We start from the raw sequence: 25,347 nt of genomic DNA on the forward strand, positions 1-25,347 counted from the left end.
TATCAAATGAGACATAGGGAACACAAATTTATAAAATTCACTCCAAAATTGCCCTGTAATCCTCTTTCATACAGCACCACACAACTGGAGCCAATAAATGCACCATTTATTCAGAAAAGTAAAGCCACTCTTTTTTTCAATCAAATAGATTGCAAGTGTCTTAGTCAGGAATTCAGACTTTCTACAATGCAGGAAAGAGGTACTTTGAGTAGGAGCAGGAAGCAGATGAAATAAGGAAGTGGGAATTCAGTGGGAATTTAATTTGTATTTGTTTACACAGACTGTGCAGTCTAGTCTCAGGTCCTTTTTATTTATTTAAAATGGTATTTCTGACTTCTTTAGCTATATCTGATTTTCTTTTCTATTCTCCTATGGGAATAACAATATGATTAACAAATATGTCACTGATACACAAAGTTAAAACAAAATTACCATGGAAAACTTACTTTATTTTCCTTTGATTTTAAGCAGAGTTTTCATATAGACAAGCTCTTGCTAAAATAATTTTAATTGTATATGTAGCCAGTCACCTGCATTTCCCTGAAAGGTGAAATGATCATTTTTATAATATATAAGTTAATACTAAACAGCATACACTACACATTAGATAAGCAATTTTATATTAACTAAAGTGTTATATACTGTCAATGTATGATGATGATAACAGTCACTAAATTATACAGTCAAATGTTTCAGATCAGTGTTTTCTAAAATGTGGCAGCGTGCTTCTGAGCTGCTTATTCAAAATGCGCAGTCTACTGTATTTCATCAGTGTGCACAAATATTAAAAGAAATATAAAGATTTTAAAAGCAATTTTCTAAAATTTGAATGGAAAGAATATCCCCCTGATCATTCAGTGCTCAATTAAGGAAGTAATCTCTCACGGTTTCCTTATTTAACTTAACCATTTTTTTAACAATGTTTAATAGTGGCCAAATTCTTCCTACTAACCAGCATGTTTCTTGAGTGCCCTTTGTCCTTGGCGTCCTGGCTCTTGGAACACAAACAAGCTAAGTCAAAAAATTACTTTTTATTACATAAGTCAAATAGACTTAAGAAGGCCAATGTGTCAAGAGAGATAAATTTTTCCTTAACCATGGTCACATCAAAGAGAAAGAGCAGTTCAATAATCCACTCTTTGGGATTATCAGAGCCACTTTTACTTGGCACATAAATTCAAGAACTAACTGTAACGGTTTAAAGGTTTATCTCTACCTCCTTCTTCACTAACCCACACGTATAAGAGACTCAGGAACTCATACAGATGGTTGTACATCTTTCCAGTAAAATGGTCATGTGATTAAGACATAGTGATTCCCAGTTAAAATGTATTCCCAAATTCATATACAAGGTGGGACAAAAGTAGGTTTACAGTTGTGGATATGTGATGTGAAAGAGTTAATTCTTGTATTATTATTTATTGATGATTGCATTATTTTCCATACAAACTGAAAACCTACTTTTGCCCCACCCATCCTGCACGTTAATATGTCTAGTTGTCATGAACAGCTTGAAGAAAGACTTCTACTTAATTGGTCCTATTGAATTGTTAAAACACAGATTTCTGGTCAAGATGGAGATATAGGGAAACACAGCTCATCTCCTTGCACAACCATATCAAAATTACAACTACAGAACTACCATCACTCAGAACTGTCAGAAATCGAGAAGTCTAACTATGGAACTAAAGAAACTGCATCCATCCAGACTGGCAGGCAACACAGAGATGTGAAGATGTGAAGGCTGGTTCTACACCAACAAGTGGCGCATAAAAATCTGGGAGGGATATCTCAAGAGCAAGGTGTTCCAGCTCCACATCAGGCATCTCAGCCCAGGGTTCCAGTCCCAGGAAGATAAGTCCCCATAAATTTCTGGCTGCAAAAACCAGCAGGGACTGAGTCAGTGGAAGGAACTTCTGGATTCCCAAGCAGTTCCTCTTAAAGTGCCTGCACACGGACTTACTCAGACTCACTCCCAATGAGGTCCAGCACCAGGGCAGAGGTTTGAAGGGCATCAGTGGTATAAAGGGAAGAACTGAGGTATCTGACATCTGGGCGAGAGCTGAGGGACAGCTTTCTCCCACACAGAAAGGTAGGCAGAGGCCATTGTTCCTTTTCTGAGCACTCCCTTCACAGAGCCACACAGCTGGCAGGCAGGTACTATATCTGAGACTCCATCAACCAGGCTCACATGGTTTGCTCTGCCCTGGGGAATCCCTGAGGCTCCACCCTACCTAACTTATGGCCTGCCCAAGCTGTTAACAGTGGCTTTTCCATAGGAATAGCTGGTCTTGGCTCAGGCTTCACATCTTCCTAAATCTTCTCAAACAAGCAACAACCAGCCTCTGTGAGCCCCAGTCCCTGTACCGTTGGCTAAGCAGCCCCAGGTCCAGCACTAGCAGCAGCTGGCCTCAGAAAAAGAACTAAACAAAAGGGAGATAAGCAATCTATCAGAAGCAGAGTTCAAAACCCTGGTTTTAAAGGTTTTGGAGGCTTAAGGAACTTAGTGAGGACCTCAACAGCACAAAAAAGACCAGTCAGCAATGAAGGACATACTAATGGAAATAAAGGACAATTTACAGGGAATCAACAGTAGAATGGATGAAGCCAAGAATCAAAACAATGATATGGAATACAAGGAAATAAAAAAACAACCAATCAGAACAACAAGAGAAAAGAATAAAAAAAAAATGAGGATAGTGTAAGGAGCCTCTGGGACAACTTCAAGCATACCAACATTTGCATTATAGGAGTGCTAGAAGGAGAAAAGAATGAGAAGGAAATTGGAGATCTATTTGAAAAACTAATGAAAGAAAAATTTCCTTATTTGGTGAAGGAAATAGATACGCAAGCCCAGGAAGCACAAAGAGTCCCAAACAAGATGGGTGCAAACAGGCCCACATTAAGACATGTCATAATTAAAATGCCAAAGATTAATGATAAAGAGAGAATATTAAAAGCAGAAAGAGAAAAGTGGTTAGTGACCTAGAGCCAAGATTGCTCTACCCAGCAAAGCTATCACTTAGAATCAAAGAGCAGATAAAGAGCTTCCAAGACAAGAAAAAGCTGAAGGAGTTTATCATCACCAAACCATTATTATACGATATGTTAAAGGGACTTAGCTAAGAAAAAGAAGATCAAAACTATGAATGATAAAATAGCAATAAACTCATACCTATCAACAACTGAATCTATAAAACACACTAAGCAAACAAGAAGAAGAGAGAATCATGGCTATGGAGAGTGTTTTGATAGTTGCCACATGGGAGGGGATCAGGGGTAATGGGTGAAGAGGGGAGGGGATTAAGGAGTACAAATTGGTAGTCACAGAATAGCTACGACGATGTAAAGTACAGTATAGGAAAATACCGTAGCCAAGGAATTTATACACATGACCCATGGACATGAACAAAGGGGAGAGGATTGCCTGAGGGAGTGGGGGGTGCTTGGTTGGAGGGGGGCAAAGAGGGAAAATCAGGAGAACTGTAACAGCATAATCAATAAAATAATTTTTTTGCATTTTTAATTGTTTTTCAAGTACAGTTGTCTCCATTTTCCCATCACTACTTTCCCCCGCCCCACCCTCAATCCTTCCCCCTTTTGGCTTTGTCCATGGGTCCTTTCTATGTGTTTCTTGACAACCCTTCCCCTTCTTTCCCCCATTATCCAAAAATATGAAATGCTTCACGAATTTGCATGCCATCTTTACACAGGGTCCACGCTAACCTTCTCTGTATTGTTCCAACTTTAGTGTATGTGCTGCCAAAGCAAGCACTAAAATATAATTTTTTAAAAATGTTAAAACATCTTCCTAAGTAGTGGGAAAAGATAGCTGGAATGAGAAAGATGTGTCCACAGACAGAGAATGTACTACAATAGTTCCTTCTTTCAAGCCATAAATCTACCAGTTTAATTTGTCAGATTCCAGTTTACATGAAAACTAAGGTAGCAATGATAATTTGATTTTCAACACCAATGCTAAATGGGATTTGATGCAGTTAAAGATAATAAACTTAATGTCCAAGGCCACGCCTACAGGAATGGAGCAGTTTTCATCAAATTATACAGAGGGACAAATGGTTTTCTGGGTTGCCTGCTTTGGTTTGCAGCAAAGTTCCAAGCATTGAAAACAGAGTTTTGTGAATAAATTGTTTTCTCAGACTAGACATTTCCCATAGACATACATATTGATGTGGTTTCACTCCTGCTGTTACAACACAGATGGGTACCTCTTCCAGCCACGCTAACTGCTTTAGTCTAATGAAGTAACATGATTCAAGCTCACTTATGTGCATCCTTGTGTAAACAACATTAGAGAATGTCAAGAAAAAACATTCATCCCAATGAAAGATGATAATTTTTAGAGGCATGCATGTAATGAATAAAAATTATGCACATAATAGCAATAAGGATGCAATACATATGATTATATAAACCTGATTTTGTAAAAACTCTTAAGATTTCTGGTTACCTGTTTAAGACAATCTAAATCAAGAACATTTGGGCAGTGAACGGAACTTCCAAAACACATCAACCAAGTCACGCACTGGTTACCTCTGACAATTCAAGGCATAGCACAGAAAGGCATTCAAAAGGAGAACTTAAGGTCCCAAAAGATAGTAGACATTTACTAAAGTAGATGGCCTTTGTCATAGTCTATAGGTGAAAATATTTTAAATCTTATTTCTAGCATAGGTTACAAACTTTTCTACATTCTTTATAAATTTTGAGAAAAGTGGGAAGCCAATTTTCAACATTTTGTTTCAAAATCAGCATATATTATTCCCTTAAAATTCCACTGATCATACCTTTATCTTTCCACACTGTCTTCTGACCAATTTTGTCTCCACTGTTATTTCTCAAACATTAGTGACTCAGTAGCACTTTGTCTAAATATTAATTATGAAATACAAAGGCAGATTAGTAGTAAAAGGGAAAAGATTAAGTAACAATGAAAAGCTGAGAAAGTTAATTAAAAGGAAAACAAAGAATAAGTACGGTAGCCATGAAATCTACTGTTTACTGTGGCTCGCAGAACTCCAACTACAGAGTATACGAGGTCTGTCCACAATGTATCCAGCATGTACTATGAAAAATAGAGACATTTATTGCAGAAGATACGAGACACAGGAAACATTGTACATAGGACAATGATGCCTCAGTCCCCTTCAAAGTAGGCACCTTGGGACCTCACACAGTTCTCCCAGTCACCATCAGCTGCCCCATTGTATTTTCCTGAATCTCATTAATGGTCTGGAATCTTTTCCCTTTCAAAGGTGATTTTAGTTTTGGGAAAAGCCAGAAGTCACGGGGTACCAAACCTGGGCTGTAGGGGGCTGAATCACCTGGGTGATTTCATATTTTGTCAAAAAACTTCATGAGATTTGATGCATGAGCGAGCACATTGTCATGATGAAGCTGCCAATCACCAGATACCTATAGCTATGGCTTTCTGAATCATCCAAATAGTTTCCACAGAGGAATGTTCAAGCTTAATTCAAACTCAGGTGCAGATTTGTTGCTCTACTTGCCCAGTCTTTTGAATGGGACAGCCACACAGTACATATGCTTACTCCACATTGTCCAACATCCCCACTGACTTGTACAGTGAAGTCGTCATTGTTCACGCACGTGCATACCAGTCCACTCTCCTTGGCTGCCAGGTTACGTCAATGTCATACAAACTATTCTTGTAACATTAACAATGGCTTAACTTTTTCAGACAAGCCTTATATTTCACAGTCCCAGCTTCTGTGCTCTGTAATCTATTGCTGTATTTGTACTGAAGCCACATTTTCCATGAGCTACTCCTAGGCAGTGACTGAAGAAGGCAGGTGTACTTTAGTTATATAAGGCAGATCCAATCCTGGGAGATGCAGGACTCCTCCCACTGCCAGTCTTAGTTTGAGGACCCCCCACTGGCTTGACAAATTTTCTGAGAACTTCACTGAGTCAATAGATTCTTTTACCTACCCTGGCTGGTATAGCTCAGTGGAATGAGTGCGGGCCTGTGAACCAAAGGGTCACCAGTTTGATTCCCAGTCAGGCACATGCCTGGGTTGTGGGCGGGGTCCCCAGTTGGGTGCGTGTGAGAGGCAACCACACATTGATGTTTCTGTGCCCCTCTTTCTCTTTTCTTCCCCTTTCTCTAACAATAAATAAAATATTTAATAAAAAACAAAAGATTCTTTCACCCATTCTTCCATATCTCCTTCACAAGGGTCAATCTGCATCGTTGACCTTTCAGCAATCCCAGCCTCCCCTGGCAACCTTCACCTTCCCTCATGGCCATTCTTCCTAATAACTCTGCATATCTAATTCCTTCTTGGCATCTGCTCTTGGGAACCTGAACATGGTACCAAGAGTAGTCTGAGAAAGGTAGTAAGCAGGGGATTTGGGACTGGCTTACTTGTGATCCAGTGTCTGGCACAGAGTGGTAATAAAATTACTAAAGACTTCCTAGTGCTGACCTGGGAAATGTCTCAGTGAAGGGAAATGCTATGACAGGTGTGACAATTCAGGCATTTGAGAGATATGGGTGTAACAATACCTGTGAAAAGAGTAGAGTTAGCTGGTTACCTGATAACTTACACTGATGCCCTGAGGAGGGTTAGTAAGTCTGTGGGCCTCTAACAAGCAGTTAATGGCTAAGTGTGAGAACAGCAAGGCCGGGAGGGTAGCTCACAAACAAACCATTACCGCCTACAGTGAAGAGCAAACACAACTAAGGAACTGTTAAAGATTCCATGTGTGTGTGTGTGTGTGTGTGTGTGTGTGTGTGTGTGTGTGTTTATTTTTTTAAATTACTTTATTGTTGTTGAGTTACAGTTGTCTGCAACTGTAGCGTTTTCCCCCCACTACTCCCCCCACCCCAGCCACATCCACTTCCCTCCCTTGCTTCCACCCTCCCCCTTGGTTTTGTCCACGTGTCCTTTACAGTAGAGGAACTGTTAAAGGTTCTTACTCGAGTTACACCGGTGATCACTTTATAAGGTATATAAATGTCTAATCACTATGGTGTACACCTGAAAATAATATAATACTGAATGTTAACCGTAATTGAAAAGTAAAATGTTAAAAATAATTAAAATAATAAAATTTAAAGGTACAGGATCAGAGATGTTCGGGCACACATGTTCCTGGGGCTATATTAGAAGCCAGGGAAAAGCTATTGCCGATATTATTCAATGAGGAGGAAATACTTGAGTTGTCCCAGCAGAAGGTAGAGGGAGGAATAAAGGGGCTGTGGGACGGAGTGTGAATGTGGGAATGGTAGAGTATGGAGCTCAGCAAATCTTATCCCCAAAGACAATGATAAAACTGGACAAAGTTGTCATAAACAGCTGTTACAGGTCTTTGTAAATTGAGCAAAGGCATATAACATATTGAAAAACATTTATATAAGAAAATGTACTGAACTTCGACAGGAGCAGTGGGGAAGGGGTCTTTTCTGTTGAACCCCCATCCTTACCAGTTCTGAAAGAATTACTACAAAAACCAGCAGCACTGACTTGAGAAAAAGGTTCAAGCCTTGGGGCTCGTCAAAAATAACAGAGCTTAGTGGTAAACAACTGGGAAAGGACAAGATCACAGCTACTTGAGACTACAATCTGGCTGGAACAAGCCAGCCAGAAATGTGAATAAAAACAAAACAGCTATCATGGGCCCTGATAAGCTGCCAGAAGCCTCTGCTGTCCCGGAAGGCTGTGTTCATGCGTAAGGCTGCTTGTCGTACGCAGGTGAGACCAGAGAAGATCCCAGACATCTACTTGTTGCTGTTGAGTGTGAGGCCTTGCACACATGCAGAGAAGACCAGAAGAGATCCAGGAGAAAGGAAAAGTTGGGGAAGACTTGCATGCAGACTGCCTCTATTTCGAAAGCAGTTTTAACAGATCCATCTGCAAGAGGAGAAGCCTCACTGACTCAAGATGTTCAAGCAAAACCTCTGAATAATCGCTGGTGGGCCACTATATTTAATAATCCAGTCACAGCTCCTGGGAAACCATGCCAAAGAATGAAAACAACTGGGCAGAGATGGTGTGGAAGAAATAGGCTCTATAAAATAGTTGAGGTAATTTACTAAGCCAACAGACAAAAGCAACAACAACTTCTAAGAGGGGGGACGAGAATCCATATTTGCTGCAATATGTTATCTAAATGTCCAGTTTACATCAACATTTTACAGAACACAAAGAAACAAAGAACTCTCTATACAGAGGAACAAAAGCAGTCAATAGAATTAAAATGGTACACTAGAAAATATCTAGTTAACACAAAACATAATAAAAATGAACCAAAAAACCATAAAAAGATATGTGACATAGAGAAAACAAGCAGCAAAGTGGCAGAGTAATTCCAATGATATCAATAATTATATGAAACACAAAAGGGTTAAACATAAATCAAAATGCAGATTCTCCAAATGAATTTAAAAATACAATCCAATTATTTTCAGTGTACAAGAGACACACTTTAGATTGAAGGACACAAATGTGTTGAAAGTAATAGTAAAAAGGATACACATGTACACAGCAATCAGAAGAGAACTGGAGTGGCAAGATTAATACCACAATACAAAAGTAACTTTAGGACAAAAATTATTAGAGATCAGAGGGACATTTTAGAAAATGTCAATTCATCAGGAAGCTCTAACAAAAGAAATACATACCTAACAACCCAAAATACATGAAACAAGATCGGACAGAATCAAAAGGAAAACAGACAATTGAACGGTAAAAGTTTGAGACTTCAGGGTCCTCCTCTCAATAATTGATCAACAGAAAAATAGCAAGGATGTAGAATGCCAGAATAACACTATCCACAAAGGCAGCCTGACATCTGTAGAACATCCCACTCAACAGCAGAATACACCACCAGGTTAAGCCACCAAGACCTGCTGAGGAGACCGCTGGGGGCTAGGTGAATTTAGAAAGGACAGTGGAGACAGGAGAGGATGTGTACCAGTTGTGGTCCCAAGAGCAACTGCAATGACTGGGGTTGTAGTTCATCCCACTAACCTCTCTCTTCTGAGTTTTTCTCAGAAAAAAATGTACATAGAAACCATGGAGCAGCTGTTCCCTAAACCCATGTGGAAAATTAGAGATGTGCAAAGCAATGGAAGGACTTTGGTGATCATAAAAGTGCACCGTTGAATTCCCCATTACCAGAGAGTGAAAATGACCAATGGCCCTGGCTGCTGGGTTCTGAATTCATCACTACATTCAGGCTGAGGCTACTGAATTTTCAGGGACCGAGCAACAGGCACACCCACGGGCAGACCCATTCTTAGACCATGCAGGCGTCCTTGAGCTATTAAGAAAAACCCTGTGAAAGGCTTGGAAAATATTCTAGATCCCCGATGTTCAAAGCTTTGTGTAGATCCACTGCACTGAGTTGCAATGACTACATCACTTAGGGCTTATGATTCGTCCAGCTTTAGGGAACCCCAGAAGCCAGCCCTATACCTGCCTCCCACACACAGGAAACATCACCAGCAGCACCCCAAAACATACACTGATTAATGATTTCAGTTCCTCAGAGATGATGTCAAAATTATGAAAAGATGCCTGTCTTGGATTTCAAAGTATGATTTTATTTTAGTTCTCTATAAGTGCAGGAAATCTGCACATGGATATGATACATACAGTAAAAACAGCAGTAGGCAAGAAGTCAGAAACGGTGATCCCAGCTTGGTTATTAAGAAGCTGTGTGAACTGGGGAAAGGTCCATTTGTTTTCTGAGCCTCTTTCCTGATGCATAAAACAAGAAGTTTGGATTTCATTATCTCTAACCCCCCTTCCCTTTAGATCCAAATATGATTCTGAGGACAATCCATTTCCTTCCAGTTCAACCAATGGGATTACCCCGTCATGCATAGCCTTAAATGACCACAAGGTGTCAGAATATGTTCATCTAACACTTAAACAGTCCTCAACAATTGTGCTTATTACACATTAAACTAGAAGGCTCATTTTCACATACCTCACACATTTGAAAAATTTTCATAACCCTATCAGAGAGATCAGGCAAGTATTATCAAGAAAATTTAACCTGGATAATAGGGAGTAATAGTTCCTATCACCCTTAGCTTCTTCCAAACATTACATGCTTATTTTCTCCATTAAGTGTTCATTTGCACTATTTTTATTCCTGAGGTCTCATTCTTACCCATTGTTCAAAAATAGCTCTACCTGTTTATAATAGCAAAAATAATAATTTCTAGAAATAAATCTAACACAAAATACCTAAGACCTACATGAATGCAACTATAATTACTAAAGGATATGAAAGATGATGAGGATAATTGAAAACATCTCCCAGTGGTCTGCAAAGGTCAGTTCTGCACAAATTAATCTTAATTCAATACATTTTTCCCATTAAACCTAGAAATCTCAGTCTAATTATTTATCCAGAAGAGAAAATGGGCAAAAATGATTGGACTGTTTTTAAAACTGTAGAAACTGCTGAAAACAAAAAGAAGTTGCACATGCCTTGCAAAATATCAAAATGTTTTAGACTAGTCATTGTAACAGTGAAACAGCACAAGACTAAGAAGACAGATCTGTGGACCAGAGTAGAGTCCAGAAGCAGAATCTGTATATATAGGAATTCAGTGTATGATAAAGTTTGAATTTAAAGTAAGTGAGAAAAGGATCCCTTAAGGAGTAATTGCAGAATCAACTTTATTTGGAAAAATAAAATTAAATGCATTTCTAAACGCATGAATTTTAAGGGAAACTCTATTCCATTTTTTCCTTTTATTGATTCCAGAGAGAGGGGAAGGGAGGGAGTAAGAGAGGAAGAGAAACATCATGTATGATGTGTGAGAGAACATCAATCAGTTGCCTCTTACACATGCCCCAACTGGGCACAGAATCTGCAACCTACGCATGTGCCCTGACCAGGAATTGAACGTGCAACCCTTTGGTTTGTGGGACAATACCGAGCGAACCAAGCCACACTGGCCAGGGCTGAAGCTCTTTTTAAAAAAGTGTTATGTAATAAAGAAATAGGAAAGAACTAATACCTTTCTTCTACGTGTTTCATTTTCCTTCTCTAAAAAAGAAATAACACCACCTACTTCACAGGGGCACTGTGAATGTTTAAAAAGCTGGTGAACGGCATGTTGATAAGTACTGAATACATGTTAGCAGCGTAATAGAATCACAATAAATATTTAGCAATAAATTAATTTTTTCATTAGACTGGGAAAATAGAGGGCTGGAGAATAACTCATTTGATCCAAATCACTCAGCATATAATGGATCTAGAGCTCATAACTGAGACACTATTGCAACCCAGGTCCTCTGAGTTCCAGCTCAGTTCTTTTTGCTATAGATTCTCTCTTAAAAAAAAACAAAACCATTTTTACACTGAAATATTTCATTGATTTTTCACATGATTGAAGTTATCTGTTGATTTAGGAACTCTGACCTGATAACCTGCTACTGTAATTCCTAACCAGGATGGCTCAGTGGGTTGGGCATCGCCCTGCAAACCAAAAGGTCACTCATTTGATTCCAGGTCAGGGCACATGACTGGGTTCTGACCAGATCCCCAGTAGGGAGACTGCGAAACACAACAAATCTATGTTTCTCTCCTCTCTTTTTCCCTTCTTTCCCTGTCTCTAAAAATCAGTAAAATCTTTTAAAAAACTGCTGCTATAAAGTCAATATTTCAAAATCAACTTATATTTAACTAAGCATAACTATTAATTTACAGTTTAAAACCTACATTTTATTTATTTTCTGAGATATTTTTTATTCAACCCACAGTAAAGGCTTGGTGTATACCCAAGGGTAGGAGCCACTGAACTATGAAAAATGCACTTGTTTATTGCTGGAGAAAAAAAACTGTCAATCAGAACAATAAACAGAATGATTGCAACCTGTCAAAGAACCACCTAAGAGTCTACTGTCCTATGCCGTCTCTCAATAGGGAACTTAATCCTACTGGTATACAAAGAGCTGATAGCCATTTTGTAAAAGGGGCTAAATGTTACAGGCAAAAGTAGTCCCACTGATGGCATCAGCATGGTAATTTAGTCTAATTATGCAAAGATTTATTTCTCATAGATAAGCAAGTCTTTTCATTTCACTTCAGAAGAGGCGGGATATGGATCCAAACAAGGAAGGGGCATGTAGTGACTCCTTGTGCTCTGAGTCAAAGGAAGAGTTGATAGTGGCTGCTGCAGGGAAGGCTGGGAAAAGGCAGAAAGACACTGGCCAGGAATTTGGAAAGAAGTGTAGCAGGGAGGTAAAGGAAGAAAGTTAGGAAAGGGTGGGCACTCCCGGGAAAGAGGCGGTGCTAGTCCACGATGTGCATTTCACGAGGGGTTTGGATGTCAGTCCTCCTAGAACTAAATGCCTTTTTGAAGCCACTGAGGTTGTGAGTTTGGTTCTATTCTATGTCTACCACATTTCAGCCCAGTGGCTTTTATTCATGTCACTTAATTTCTGTACCTGTTTGCCCATCTGTAAAATAGACAAATAACAACTATTGCCACCACTTCGTGGACCATTTGAAACATGGCAATAGATCTAGAATATTACATGAATAAAAAGGAGTGCTGTCACTCAAGATATCTGCCCAGCCTGGGTCACGTAGACCAACAACAGGAAGTAGAGCCACACCTATACTCACGCTACTATAGGCGTATGCTTGAGCAGACAAGAAAAGTAACGATCAATCCTTCTTGGCCCTACTTTGTGGCATGTAATGTGAGGATACCAACATGACGTATGCTACAGAGAATTCATCCAAGAACCTGCCCTGACTTTTCCTCACCCCAGTTTATGATTGCTTCTGAGGTTCACAAACAGGCCAACTCCAGCCAGAAAAAAGAAAAAAGAAAACTTCACCTGGGGCATGTTAGAGAGAAAGGAGGATGCAATTCCCTGGGGTCATAAACAAAAGGAAATTAACGTTTGACTTTTGTCAAGCAGAAATTAGAAGTCTCCCACTCACCCAGCTACTCTGCACCTCTGTACCACAAACCATTTCCATAATTTATAATTCCATTTTTTTATTGTTGTTCAAGAATAGTTGTCCCCATTTTCACCCCACCACAGCCCCCCACCTCTCCCATTATAATTCCATTTCTGTCCCTTCTCTTTGAGGCTTATTTTTTACCTGGAGGACTTCTTATCATCAAACCATCCCAGATGTTATTCTGAACCAATGCGATATTGGGGAATTTCCTGACAAAGATTTTGAAAACATTGCAACAAAAGGATAGCATTGCATTGTGAGAATTCCTGGCACCGAATTTTGTCATATATTTGTGAAAGTTGCACAGGCTTGGCTCTTAGATGAGAGAGGAACAGACCATGCACTTCTGGTACTATCTATGTGCACTTGCTATCCCAACAGCACTTTCATTTCCACTGCTCAGAAGTGTGATTAGTTTTACAGTAGAATGAGACACTCAGTCTTGCCCAGAAACAACACTGCGGCGAGAAAAAACAGCAGTGCCTTTTCAAATAGACAGCAGAGGTCAGCAAAGCCTGCACTCCCACTCCTGGGAAGCTCTGCAGACCCTGACATTCGCATTGCAAATTCCAAGTCCATTAGCAACCAAACCTCTCTTTTAAGGATCCACAAGATAATTGAGCGAAGGTTTTTCCTAGATATAGCGAGTGAACACTAATTGGTTCAGTATTGGTATAATGAGGATGAACAAAGCCACGGCTCTCGTCATTATGCAGTAAACACAAACACAACAGGCTTCAGGAGACATTATTTTCCAAAGAATAGGCTCCTCTCAGAATTGGTAAGGAGCAGGTGATATAATATAGAAATAAACACAAAGCATACATATGATATGTATCACACTTGAATGAGAAGACCGCAATTAAGGACAGTCATTTAAAACTATAATTGATAATTTTAAAGTAAATACACCCATGTAACTGAATGCAGACAGCAAACCCACTATACAGCTGACCCCTGGGCAGGAAGAAGAAATAAACAGGAGGTGCATTACATGCTATTAATTATTTTCACTGCTACAGTTGTTTGCTATATAATACAGGTCAAGGGGTTAGCCTGAAGCTTCTCCTAATATATTAGTAAATAAATTTGAACAGATTTTAATTTGCTAATGGAAAGGTCTGGGCCAGTTGCAAATAAGAGTGAGGCTACTTTGTCTCCCTCATTAGCATGCAACCGGGATTGTCCTTTCCATTCATACAAAATGTTACATTTCCATAAAGTGTAGTGTAATTTGCCAGGAAAAAAAAACTCCGTAAACTATATTAGAATAAAGATAAATTTGTATCATGTGGTCCTTCTCGCAGAGTCTTTATAATAATTGCATGCCTAACACCTGCCTTCAAATAATACTGCCTGCCAAATAATACCTCTCTGAATCTTCATAGTATGTGAAAATGACTGGGAATAAAATAGCTATTCTCCTAACTTCCTTCTAAGTGTCTATACTTATAGCTATAGCCTTTATTGTGGTTTACCAGTGTGTTGCAGGTTTTGTTTTGTTTTGTTTTGTACAGAAGATTCTCCCTGGTAGGCAATTTTAAAGACTTAGTCTACCTTAGGGATTTATGATTTTTTTGGAAAGCTGATATAAAGATAACATAACAAATCATTCATTGCATGCTATGTGACGAAAGCCCTATTTTGAAGTGAAATGACTGTTTCAAGTTATATATGGTAGGCAATTTAATCTACTTGTAATTCATATTTTCAGGGCATCCTGCCTCCACCCCAATCATGTATTTGACCCACTGAAAATAATCACTAAAAATTGTAAGATGTACATTCTGAGTAAAGAACAGCCCAAATCCAAAGTTTAGAACCATGGAAGTAAATTTGATTGTCCATTCTCATCTTCATTCTTCTTCCTCACCTGGACCCTGGGGTGACTGTATTTCCCCTCTGACACTCCCCTTCCTGGTCTAGACAAAGCTCCAGCCTCTGAGAGCCTTCAGTCAGGCGGGAATCTCTGCCATTGTTACCCATGTGTAATTGGGAGTTCCCAAGATTTCATTCTCTCTTTGAAGCAAATCTTTCCCTGGTGCCCCACAGTGCGGGGCAAATCCTTTTAGGTGGCAGGGCTCTGAGGGCCAGCTGGGCGGGCTGGTTCCTCAGCTTAACTTGGGAGGCTGGGAGATACAGTAAAAAGATGGAATAGGAAAAGGCTCTCATATAGAGTCTACCTCCCAGGATTGTGACTATGTAAGGGAAGACTGCGAACTCACCATTAAGGGGAGAGAATGTTAAGGAAGGTCAATAACAGGAGGAGGAAAAATTATGTGAGAAAATGTGAACTTATAAAGTATGATAACTGGAGTTAAATTGACCGAAAAATCTCATAAGACTTCTCTCAGAGTTTCATTCTCACAATTGTTTTGATGGCTGAATCTGCATTTCAAGTCCTGAGCTCTCACACAAATAACTAATGGTCGATTTAGTGTTTTGTAGTTTTAAAGAAATACTTTGATGTGTATTGTTGGATTAGATGTTCACCAGAGCCCTGTGAAGTTGGCAGGACTCAGAGAGGTGCACTGACTTGCTTTGAGTCACACAGCAGGGACTCAAGTCACCAGCCCAGTGGTTCCAAGTCCCAAACTCTCTTCAAGACCCTGTGCTGCTTTCCCCCAACCTTAAGCACCTAAAAGCTGTGCCACACCCCAAACCATTGTGTGGGAACAGCCTAGGTGAGTGCGTGGTGACATTCTGAAATCCCTCAGGATATTTGCCCCACACCTTTCTCTCTCTTATCAGGATCCTTGGCTCAGTTCAGAAACAACAGAGAATTCTCTGGTGGTCTTCACCAAAGAACCATCCATCCCCAACCCCCAGCCCACCCAACTCGGACCCTTTCTCAGCAAGCAGCAAATAGCTTTAGAGCTCAGAATGGGAAGAAACACTATCGTTCACGGGACTCAGTTTGTAAGGTGAGTTGCGGGTGGGAGGGAAAGTGTCTGACTGACTCACTTCTCAGGAGGCTGGAGATGTCTAGGGCATAGCCTGGCACGCTGCAGAGAGCTGCTTGACGTGAACCTAAAGTGAACTAAACTAATCTTCCAATGCACACGGCACAACAGACCACAAGATCCCCTGTCACAAGATCAAAGGAACCTACCCCACATCTTCCCCTCAAACTGAAGTGAAAGAAACATGTGACGTCAAGTTCTTTTTAGAACAGAGGTGGCACACACAAGGCCTGCGGGGAGAATCCGGCTGTCTACCTTGTTCTACCCGGCAGCAACGCCGAGCTCCTTGCCCCTAGTTAAGGAGCAGGTACATTCATACAGTCCTAAAGTTTCATTTGGCCCTTTGAAGGCAACCTCAAGGCTGATGTGGCCCCTGGTGAAAATGAGTTTGACACTCCTGTTTTAGAATCTGCTAAAGCAGCCCTGGCTGGCATAGCTCAGTGGATTGAGCGCGGGCTGGGAACCAAAGTGTCCCAGGTTCGATTCCCAGCCAGGGTACATTCCTGGGTTGCAGGCCATAACCCCCAGCAACCGCACATTGATGCTTCTCTCTCTCTCTCTCTCTCTCTCTCTCTCTCTCTCTCTCTCTCTCTCGTCCCTCCCTTCCCTCTCTAAAAAATAATAAAATAAATAAAATCTTTAAAAAAATAGAATCTGCTAAAGAGATGTGGAACTTCTGGACGAGCTACCTCACCCACATCACTCAACAGAATTTTGTTGTCCAAGTATTGTGGTCAAAATTTGGTAGAAAAAAAAAGAGAAAAAAAATAAGACTGTGCCATTTAATAATTGCAACAAAGACAGAAACATTAAATAAGCCCAGGTAACAGACACTATTCTGCTCAATCATGGGGCCATTTATCATTGATTGCTCATCGTTTCATCTGTTACTTCACACAAAAATAGAGGACCTCATTCTTCATACTCTTGAGTAATATATCTCTGGGACATCATTTTGAAGAAGTACAATCCCCTCTGAAAAGAAATAATTGCAAGCAACAATAGCAGAAGGTACCTCTGTGGCATGTGTCTCCTCAGGGGCAGTCCCTTGTCTATTCTACATTGTCATTCATACTGTTTCATATTAAAATAACATGAGGAAATAACCCCGCCCCCCGTCAGTGTGGCTGATAGCTCTTTTCTAAAACTATTGACTACCTGCATGTAATATGGATTCTATTGCATTAGCTTCATGGTTTGTATCTTTTGAGCAATTCTTTCCTGTTTTATTCAGTGCTGTGCTTGGGCAACTAGGCATGAGAAATGGCAGGAAAAGGTGTATATGTTAATCTTTACTAATGTCCCACCTTTTATTTTCTTTTTTTAAGATTTTATTTATTTATTTTATAGAGAGAGGGTAGAGAGGGAGAAAGAGAGAGAAATATCAATGTGTGGTTACCTCTCATACACCCCCACTGGCAACTTGGCCCGCAAGCCAGGCATGTGCCCTGACTGGGAATCAAACCAGCAACCCTTCGGTTTGTAGCCCAGGCTCCATTCACTGAGCTACAACAGCCAGGGCCCCACCCTTTACTTTCTTTTGTGATGCAAAAAAATTCCCACCTATTTGGAAACTGGGAGGCTTGGAAGAGCACCAAAGCTAGTCCCCTTAATTGCAATCAATGCCTCAATTGTTATTCACACATAGGTCAAAGTCAGGTGCTTTTAATTTCAAAGATCTTCCTTATTTTTATGGTGGAGAATAAAATCAAACAAACAGAAACACTAGCAACTTGCACTTTAAGGCAGCATTGTATAGGTTGCTTTAAAATACGAAATGTCTGCTAACTGCGCTGTTTTCAGTGAGTGTAGGTACTTATTATGAGCTGTGCTGGTATTCCCACTATAAAGGTGAAACACTAAAATACATGTAGAAAAAGACACTGCATTCTGAGAGCACAGCTGAATGCATTATATCTCAGAAGAAGTAAAACTGTCCTTGATAGACGGAAGCCCAGGTCATAGCATTGAAGGAGGGAAAGGAAGCAAACCTTTAAACAAAATAATTGAGGTAAATGTGGGACCTTTCCCCCATTAACTTGCACCTCAACTGTCCATCTCACTTTACAGAGATAATTATGTGATCATTTTCAATAACCAGTTCTTAAAGTTCTAGGTCTCCACTTTATTTTTTGTACTTTATAAAATGTGGATTCATTTTGTTTTTGTCAATTACAATTTGTTTTCAATTACAGTTTACCTTCACTATTATTTTATATTACTTTCAGGTACAGTGGCTAGACAATCATATACTTTACAAAGTGGTCCCCTCGATATTGCCAGTACCCATCACACACCATACATACATTATTGACTGTACTCCCTATGCCACACTTTACATCCCCATGACTGTTCTGTATCCACCAATCTGCACTTGTCAATCCCTTCACTGACTTCAATTATCTCCCTTGCAAGAGCTACAGAAAGTTTGGAAATTGAAGAGAACTTTTAGCATAGAAATAAAAAATAAAGCATCATATGGCAAATTTGACATCTTGGTTGGTAGTTTACATTGTTCAAAGCCTAAACTTTCTCTCAATTCCTATAAAATTAAAGGTCATTAAAATTTAATGCAAATGGATTTTGCCACTATGTTTGCATAACACAATTCAGTAATGTACAAAAACATAGAGTATGTTGTTTGTAATTAAAAATATTGCGCATAACCAGACCATTTCCAGCTGCTTTTATTAGGAGGAAAGAATAAATCTTAAAAAAAAATCTATTGCTGGAAAAAGTAATAGGATAAAGTGCCCTAAAATCAATTTACCAAATTTCTTTTAATCAATTTTCAATTTAAATGTTATCTGCTATTTAAATCTGAAGGGGCATATTTGCCAACCGTCTTTCCTAATCTAACAACTATCAGCCAACAAAGGAAATTTACAGATATTAGTGACAAGGACAGAATCACTAAGGGAAACCTAATGCTTCTAAATATTTTACTGTTGAATGTCAGAAGTTGCGGATTTTGCACAATTCCCAGTACTGTAGCTATTACCCTACACTTTATCTCTCCCTGATGCTCAATATGATGTACAAAAGTGACAACTCTTGATTTATTCTACAAATACCTCCATGTTGTCTACATATATAGGGGTTGGCAAAAGTAAGTTTACAGTTGTGAGTACATGACAGAGTTTATTCTTGTATTATTATTTACTTATTAATTACTATAAACCTACCCCCTTAATTACTTTTGCTTACCCCTGCATTTTAAACATTTAGCCACTTTGATGGAATGCTTACTTTTTAATGGGAGACCACATTGTCTGCTTTTTCTTTCTTGAAGCTGCTTTAAATTGGAAAAAATATGGGTATATTTTTTGTCAAAATGCAAATATTAAGTATAAGCTTCTTTGTCAGCTAAAACCATAAAAACGATGGTCATCACTTACACTACTTTTTTATCTCTATACTTGCTCTTTTTTTTTAAAGATTTTATTTATTTATTTTTAGTGAGGGGAAGGGAGGGAGAAAGAGAGGGAGAGAAACATCAATGTGTGGTTGCCTCTCCAGTGCACTCCACTGGGGACCTGGCCTGCAACCCCAGGCATGTGCCCTGACTGGGAATCGAACTGGAGACCCTTTAGTTTGTGGGCTGGCACTCAATCCACTGAGCCACACCAGCCAGGGCCCTATACCTGCTCTTAAAAGAGAAATACAATATGTGAATAGGCCAGGGTTCAGTGTGGCATGAGTTAAAGCAGCATAGCCATATAACCTCACAGCTTCAGTAAAGGACAGAAAAATTCCTTTGTAGCCCTGGTTACAAGGGACAGGATTTCCCACTTAGAGAGTAATGGTGTTATTGAAATAGAATTACTTCAAATAATAACGGTAATTACAACAACACTAGCTATCATTTATTGAGAAACAGCTCAAGTTTACTGGGTGCTTACCAAGTGCCAGGTACTATACTAAGTAATGTATATGTGTTATCGCCTTGTAGCCTCTCACTAACACATAAGGTAGATAATATTATTATCTTCATTCTAGAGACGAAGAAACTGAGTCTCAAAGTTAAGTAAGTATCCTAAGACCACAGATCTGCTAAGTGGCCAAAATGGGACTCACAGCTGGATAGTCTGTCTCCAGAGTACACACACCCCCTTGCCTACCACGCTCTATAGCCTCTCTGATAACAAACACACATACAGTGCTTTCTGACTTGTAAAGTGCTTTATACATTTTTCAAGTATTTCATATCCACCCTCTCAACACTGACAGCACCTCTATCTGCCTGTCAAGAGGAAACGTAGCCGGTTTGGACACTTCTAGGGACACAGAAACAACAGTGGTGCACTGGCAGAGCCCCTCGAATCTGGCATCTGACACACCTAGACTCAATCCGTGGTCCAGGATTTCTTGGCTTTTGTGACCTGGGGCAAATGACTTCACCTCTCTGAGATTCCTTTTCTTCACCTGCACAATGGGTTTTGTAGTTCATTCAGCCTTGCTTTCTCCAGTGTCACTACTCCTAAGATAATGTACATGAAGGTGCTTTGTTAGTTACAAAGTGGTAAAAAGGGAAATTCTTCACATGAAGTCCACAAATGGGCCGGGGGAGGTTTGCCAAACTCCTTGGTATTATCTGAGAACTTGACCTGCGTGTGTGGATACGCATTTTCATTCTGGGAAGACTGACCATAGTTTTCATCAGATTGCCCCAAATGAGGTTGAAAGCTGCTGCAGTATATAAATACTCATTCTGTCTTTAGGTGACTAGAGAAGATAAGTGTTTCCTTTATTGGATACCACTGTCTCTTTACAGTTTCTTCTTATATCTACTTGGCTTCGTTTTATGCAGGCAACTAAAGCAAGCAAGCACACTGCCACTTCCATGTGCCAGCCTTCCCAAGACTTAACGTCAGTTCTCTCTCTTCATGCCTGCCCCTAAGCTGGAGCCTCTACTTCACTCATTTATTCATTCAATATGTATTAAATGACAAATTTAAGCACAAACCCTGGGCTAGGTACTAGGGATATAGTAGGGAACAGCACTCCCTACCTCATTAAATGTAGTAGTCTAGTGGAGAAGACAAACTTTGGTCTTAAAAGTGGCAAGAGCCCTGGCTGGTGTGGCTCAGTGGATTGAGTGCCAGCCTGCAAACCAAAGGATCACCAGTTCGATTCCCAGTCAGGGCACATGCCTGGGTTGCAGGCCAGGTCCCCAGTGGAGTGCACTGGAGAGGCAAGCACACATTGATGTTTCTCTCCCTCTCTTTCTCTTTCCCTTCTCCTCTCTCTAAAAGTAAATAAATAAAATCTTTTTTTAAAAGTGGCAACAAAGTGCTAGGGATAAATGTGCTACCTACAGATGATTCCTCTATCTTTTTCACATAGAGAATGCTGGAATCCTTCTGTAGTCCAGTGAGTTCTTTCTCAATGCACTTCATATGTCTGCATGTTTCTTTTAAAATGAACCAGAAAAAAAAAACCCACAGGTGTATTATGACCAGCAGAGCAAGCATCATCTCCATCATTACAGACACTAAACTTAAACTAATACAGCCTAAAATCAAACATTATATTTTCTAAATTCTGAGGTTCATTATTTTTACATCTTTATATATCTGAAAGTGAGAACTAACTGCATATATTTAACATGAAGCATTTTACCTCTTTCAATAGACATCATTTGGGATCAAAGATTCAAGTTCTCAGCAACAGACAGAATTTTCAAATGGTGGAAAGATGGTAAATTTCGGGGCAACCACATCTCGCACTCTTGACTCATATATAGTGAATCACGAACTCTTTCAAATGTTGGACAAGGCCCTCCATGACTGGGCCTCTGCCCAGGCCCCCAGTCTCAGTTCTTACCACATGCCTGCCGTCTTGAGCCCTATGCACCAGGCCTAAATTGCTTTCAGGCGCCAAACGGGCAGGTCGTTTCACGTATGTAACAGCTGTCTATTACCATATATTCCCCCAACTAAACTGTGAGCGTGTCCATGGTACACTGAAAGTCCGCATCTCTAACAGCCAACACAGTTCTAGGCATGGTAATGTTTTATGGAACACATTAATTCATGAGCTCACCATAGGGACTAAAACCCTGAGCCCTTTTTACACGGGTTGCTAAGCCCATCTCTTCCATCTTGTACTTTTGCCATTGGTTTCAAAATCTACCCCTTGATACTATCCTGTCTCCAGAGTCTTCCCTAATTATTCCAGCCAGAAAAGAGTTCTCTCTTCTCCGAATCTCCTCTCGACACTTGCCATGAGGCTTTGACAGCAGCTCAGCAAGCAGAAGTGGGTTTCATTGGAACAGTGTTTCTCAGCTGTTCTGTGAACAGGCCACTTATTTTAGACTGGACACTTAAAATGATTAAAAGCTTCAGAATAGCCCAAAGCATGTGGATGGTAGTGGCCTCGCAATCACTATTTCTCTGTGTTTAAGAATGTACCCACAGTTATTGCACATTTATGGGGCTCTTTGTGTGGAACTGTCAACTACCTTGATGGCCTATGCTCTTTCAAATACTCTGTAAGCCAGCGTCCCCCTATCTTTTTGGCACCAGGGACTGGTTACGTGGAAGACAATTTTTCCACAGACTGGAGGTTGGGGGATAGGTTTCAGGATGATTCAAGCACATTCCATTTATTGTGCACTTTATTTCTATTATGATTACACTGTAATATATAATGAAATAATTACACAACTCACCATAATGCAGAATCAGTAGGAGCCCTGAGCTTGTTTTCCTGCAACTAGACGATCCCACCTGGGGGCGATGGGAGACAGTGACACGCGAAGTGTGTTGCTCATGTCCAGTCTCCTCTGTGATCTTGTTTCAGTTGCTGTCACTGCAGAAAATCCTGCTTCACAAAGATAAGAGGTTGGAAACAGAAGCAGGCTTTTTAGTGCTTTTGTGGCAATCTCAGGATATTCCGCCTTGACTTTAATCCAGAACGTACGGAGATTTGAAGTTGTCTCAGACATAATTTGAAGGCCACCGTCATTTGCGATCTCAAGCAGTTGGTTCTCTTCTAGCACAGACAAAGTCGATTCACCCGGCTTATTCACAGATGGGTCGCAGATCCATTCCTTCCCAGTTCAGGGTCTACTGTAGTTGGGAAGTCATGCTCCAACTCTTCTGAAAGCTGAGACAGGTGATCATGCACCAGCTGGGAGAGAGAAGGCCCTGGTTCAGTCTCTTCAAAGTCTCTGCTAACATTTGAAACATGTCAAATATCGCAATGTTCACTTCCTATAATTCCAGTTTGGCTTTGAATGCAGCCACTGTATCTGCTGACTTGAACAGAGTTGTCATCCTCCCCTGAAGTGACAGATTGAGTTCATTGAGTAGGTTGACTATGTCACACAAGTAAGCAAGTTTTGTGACCCATTCTGTGCCACTGAAATGTGCGGCCAGTGGTGACTTTTTCTGAAAGAAATCTCTGGAGCGGCTCTCGTAACTCAAAAACTCTGGCCAGTGATCTCCCTTTAGAAAGCCATCCCACTTCTGTGTGTAAGAGAGGACGTGTGTGCTCTGCGCCCATCTCCTCACAGAGCTGCAGGACCAGATGTAAGTTAAGGGCACGTACTTTAATGCGGTTGATAATTTTAATCACATCCTGCAAAACGTTGTTAAGTTCAGGTGACATTTTCAGCCAGCCAGCGTTTCTCTATGGATGACACTTGCATAGACTCACATTCAGAAGCGGCCTCTTTGACTCGAGTAAAGAAACCAGAAACCTGTCCAGTCATGGCAGCTGCTCCATCCATGCATATACCGACACAAAATGACCAATTCAGCTTTCCTGATATGTAATCGTTCAAAGACATGAATAGCTCTGCAGCTGTGGTGTTAGTTGGCAACAAAAGTACAAAAGACATATCCTCATTCACATCCTCCTGAAAAATATATTGCATAAAAAACAAGCATTGTTGGCTTCTTGTCAACATTGGTAGACTCGTCTACCTGGATTGCATACCATGGTGCCACAATATCCTCTGCTATTTCATCTATTTGTCTAGTTGTGGTGTGAGCTGAAAGAGGAACACACGCCCCATTTGAACTGCAGTCTCTCCTAAAAGTTCACGAGAAATGTCCTTAGCAGCAGGCAGGATCGACTCCTCACCAATGGTAAAGGGCTTCTTAGCTTTAGCAATGCGGTCAGCCACTGGGAATGATGCTCTTAGTGCAGACACATTTGAAGTGGTGGCCTTCAATAATTGCTTCTATTTTCTGCGTTCACATTTTTTTTTCTTTAAAAAAACTCCAAAAGCTTGTCTTCTAATGCAGGGTGCTTGGTCTCTACGTGGTGAAGCAGTTCAGAAGGTTTCTTGGCTTTTTTGGATAGCCAGTCACTACATATACATAGTGGGCTTGGGGAATGTGAATCACCTGTTGCAATGAATGCGTAATTTAAGTAGGACTCTTGGTATTTTAAATGCAGCTTTCTTTTTTTTTTTTGGCAGAGTCTTCTGCTGACTCATCATTGGGTCTTTCCCCCTTTGCAAAGCAGCTCTCCAGCAACGTTTGTTTTTCACTCATGTTGGCTAGGGTTAGCTTGTGGGCTCACCAAAACTGCGACTGAGACAAGTGCACAGTGTGGGAAAGAGGTACGGATGGAAGTGGTAAATAAAATAATGGGTGGGCCATGCATTGACTAAAACAAGTGTCAGATTCTGGCTTAAAGCCTGCCACCGGATGCAGCTTAATTGTCACTGGCCACTCACTGATAGGGTTTTGATAAGTCTGCAAGCAATTGATTTATGATGGTCTCTGTGCAGTCAAACCTCTCTGCTAATGATAATCTGTATTTGCAGCTGCTCCCCAGCACTAGCATCACCACCTCAGACCATCAGGCATAGATTCTCACAGGGAGCATACAACCTAGGTCCCTCACATGCGCAGTTTACAGCAGGGTTCGTGCTCCTATGAGAATCTAATCCCTCCACTGATCTGACAGGAGGTGGAGCTCATGCAGTAATGTGAGCGATGGGGAGCATCTGTGAATACAGATGAAGCTTTGCTTGCTCACCCATCGCTCACCTCTTGCTGTGCAACCCGGACCCTAACAGGCCACAGACCAGTACTGGTCCATGGCCCAGGGGTTGGGGACCCCTGCTCTAAGCCAAAATCTTACATTTCCCAAGCATCATACTATCTTTCCTTGGTGCTGAAACTATGTTCTCCCTCGTACTTGTACACATGAACAATGGTACACCCAACTCCTCACTTACGTAGGTCATGCCTCATCTGGCACACCTCTCCTAGCAGTGCAACAAAAGAAATCACATGCCGATCAAAATATGGTCATGTAGCTGCAAAGGACTCGTGGTACTCCAGGATGCCCAGGTGCTCTGGTTAAGGTTCAGCGTGACAGAGACTGCAGTTAGCTCGCCAAATTTATCACATGTTTTAAGAGGAACAATGCC

At 40.5% G+C, this 25,347-nt stretch overlaps 1 non-coding gene across 1 annotated transcript; it reads right to left on the reverse strand.

Annotated features, from left to right (window-relative positions):
* Window positions 1-3,668: 3,668 nt before the first annotated feature.
* On the reverse strand, window positions 3,669-3,775 carry LOC123819149. The gene has a single exon (XR_006785787.1). It is a non-coding gene; the product is annotated as a U6 spliceosomal RNA (small nuclear RNA).
* Between the last annotated feature and the right edge of the window lie 21,572 nt (window positions 3,776-25,347).

This window comes from Phyllostomus hastatus, unplaced genomic scaffold (genome assembly GCF_019186645.2).
Source record: "Phyllostomus hastatus isolate PE091 unplaced genomic scaffold, TTU_PhHast_1.1 phas_contig_30, whole genome shotgun sequence".
Taxonomy (NCBI): Eukaryota; Metazoa; Chordata; class Mammalia; order Chiroptera; family Phyllostomidae; genus Phyllostomus; species Phyllostomus hastatus.